Here is a 3,375-nt window from a genome sequence, read left to right as displayed (position 1 = left end):
AATGCATGGCAACAACGAGTGAGGGGAGACCAAGTTGGACTAGAGGGGCTCTGGTCACAAAGACTTGGAATCCAGAGGCTCTGGTTGGGAAGGAGAGTACTTGGTAAAAATACCAAGTACTTTCTTTGGACCAGTGGGGCTCTGGTTCCAAAGGAAATGAATTTTGGACAAATATAAACAAGTATTTCTAATTGTCCAGAGGCTCTGGTCTTTAGAATCAGAAGCTCTGGTTTAGAGTACTTGGTTATGAAGGCCATTTTAATATATCACTTTAGGCATAACCTCGAGATATTGATAATCTCTAGTTTGAAAAGATAATTTGCCTCTAAAGTGGTGAGATTCAGCATATCCATCTTGCTGACAAGAAACATAAATCTTTTCTCATCTAGTGCCTTTATAAAAATGTCAGCAAGTTAAATCTCTGTAGGAACAAAATATATCTCTATTGTTTCCTTTTCTACATGATCTTTTAGAAAATGGTACCTGACATCAATATGCTTAGTCTTGGAATGCTGCACAGGATTTGCAAAGATGTCTATGGCACTTTTGGAGTCATAGAGGATAAGAATCTTATCATATTGAAACCCATAATCCTTCAGTTGGGTCTTCACCCAAAGCACTTGTGAACAACAGCTAGCAACAGCAGCATATTCTGCTTCTGCTATAGAGGTTGAGACACAATTCTGTTTTCTGGATGTCCAACTCACCAGCTTGTCCCCCAAAATTTGACAGCTTTCAGACGTACTCTTTCTATCAAGCTTGCAACCTGCATGATCTGCATCTGTATAGGCTATTAGATCAAAGCCAGAGTTCTTTGGATACCAAAGACCCAATGACGGGGTTCCCTTAAGGTATCTAAAGATCCTCTTGACTACAGAGAGATGAGATTCTTTAGGATTATCTTAATGCCTTGCACAAAGACATGTAGCACACATAATATTTGGCCTACTAGCTGTTAGATACAGGAGTGATCTAATCATGCCTCTGTAGGTTGTTACATCCACAGATTTGCCTGATGGACCAACAAACAACTTAGCTCTTGTAGCCATTAGTGTTCTCATCGATGATGAATTTGAGAGACATTATTTCTTTAGAAGGTCAGTCACATATTTGGACTGATTGATGAAAATCCTTGCTAAAGTTTGTTTTATTTGAAGACCAAGGAAGAAACTGAGTTCTCCTATCATACTCATATCAAATTTGCTTTTCATCAGCTCTAAGAATTTTTTGCAAAATTTGGAGTTAGTAGAACCAAATATGTAACGACCCTCATAATTCCATATACATATAGTACACATCATCATACTTATAATACTAAAATAGTATTATTACAAAACATGGACTAACAAAATACATCTTTAATACATGTAAAAACAAACTAATATCATCATCTAAACTTTTCCTTTGCCTTTATCTTGCAAAGTATGCTGACCTGCAAAACAGGTTAGTCCAATAACTGAGCATTAGACCAAAAGGCCTAGTGAGTGTATAAATCTCATACAAACAATATACATTCCAAACAATCAGTTTAGAATCAAACATGTTCTGAAACATAAATATATTTATGTTTCTCGCGGTTACACCGCCAATACATCTCTCTCTCGCGGTTACACCGCCATTACATCTCTCTCTCGCGGTTACACCGCCATTACATCTCTCTCTCATGGTTACACCGCCATTACATCTCTCTCTCGCGGTTACACCGCCATTNGGTTACACCGCCATTACATCTCTCTCTCGCGGTTACACCGCCATTTCATCTCTCTCGCGGTTACACCGCCATTACATCTATCTTTCGCTGTTACACCGCCATTTCATGTCTCTCGCGGTTACACCGCCAATACATCTCTCTCTCGCGGTTACACCGCCATTACATTTTAAAAACATTTCAAAAACCTTCTCCTTTTATCCGGACTAGAAGTCCGGTCAATCTTGTCCGGATAACAAGTCCGGTCAACCTTAACACTTGAAATTTAGTTAACATCTTTGTCCGGATTACAAATACGGACAATACTTCACTTACCAAGTTAACCGGTTTAAATTAAACCGGACAATACATGGTTAAACCTTTAACTGCTTTAAATCAACCCGGTCACCACCACTCAAATCTTTTGAACGATTTAAATGACATCCGGTCACCTCTTGACCGGTTTAGGAAAGTCTCCGGACAATACATGAGCGGTTTATTATCCGGATATCAATCCGGACACCACTTGAACGGTTTAGACAAAAACCCACATAAAATGCAACATAATTCATAATAACCAGTTCCAAATGCTATTAAATTGTATGTAAACAATTTATATCCAAAGCTCTTAATACACTCACCTTATAACTTGAATTTCCAGGCTTTTGAATTCACTTCTTGTATCCGTACGATTCGCAAAAAAGGAGAGCTTTCTAAATATGGTGTATGAAAAAACTACCCTTCAAAATTTCAAAATTTCTATTTATAGCAGTAAAGGAATGTGAAGGCGGTGCCTCTAGCCGCTTTTCTCCTCCTCCAAATTACTACACACATACATATATATATATATATATACATATATATATATATACATATGTATATTTATTTAAATCGAAAAAATTAAAACCTGAATATTACAACATTCCCTCCTTAAAAGAATTTCGTCCCGGAATTCCATTAAACAGATAAGGATATTTCATCCGCATATCTGATTCTGATTCCCAGGTGGCATTTGGTCCCTTATGATAACGCCACTGAACCTTTACTAACCCAATMTCTTTGTTTCGTAACTTCTTTACTTTGAAATCAGTAATTTGTTCAGGGGTTTCTTCAAAACATAATTTCTCATCTACCTTAATCTCAGGTAATGGTACTGCCACATYTGGAYTTATTAGACACTTCCTCAAATTTGACACATGAAACGTGTCATGAATTCCACTTAATTCCAAAGTAAGTTCTAACTTATAGGCCACTTCCCCAACTCTTCCAATAATAGGAAATGGTCCAACATATCTTGGACTTAACTTCCCTCTTTTTCCAAAACGTACTATTCCTTTCCAAGGTGATACTTTCAACATTACTCTATCACCCACTTGAAACTCAATCGGTTTCCGACGTTTATCTGCATAACTTCTTTGTCTATCCTGTGCCGTTTTCATTCGTTCTCGTACTACTCCAATTTTATCGGCAGTTTGCTGAACTAACTCAGGCCCAGCTAACTGTTTTTCACCTATTTCATTCCAGCACAAAAGAGTTCGACATTTGCGTCTGTATAGTACCTCGGAAGGTGCTGCCTGAATACTTGAATGGTAGCTATTGTTGTACGCAAATTCTACCAAAGCCAAATGACTATCCCATGATCTTCCAAAATCAATAACACATGCTCTCAACATATCTTCTAAAGTTTG

This window comes from Cynara cardunculus, assembly GCF_001531365.2.
Source record: "Cynara cardunculus var. scolymus isolate 2C chromosome LG 3, CcrdV1, whole genome shotgun sequence".
Taxonomy (NCBI): domain Eukaryota; kingdom Viridiplantae; phylum Streptophyta; class Magnoliopsida; order Asterales; family Asteraceae; genus Cynara; species Cynara cardunculus.
The sequence above is the reverse complement of the archived record's forward strand: the minus strand, read 5'-3'. Positions refer to the sequence as shown.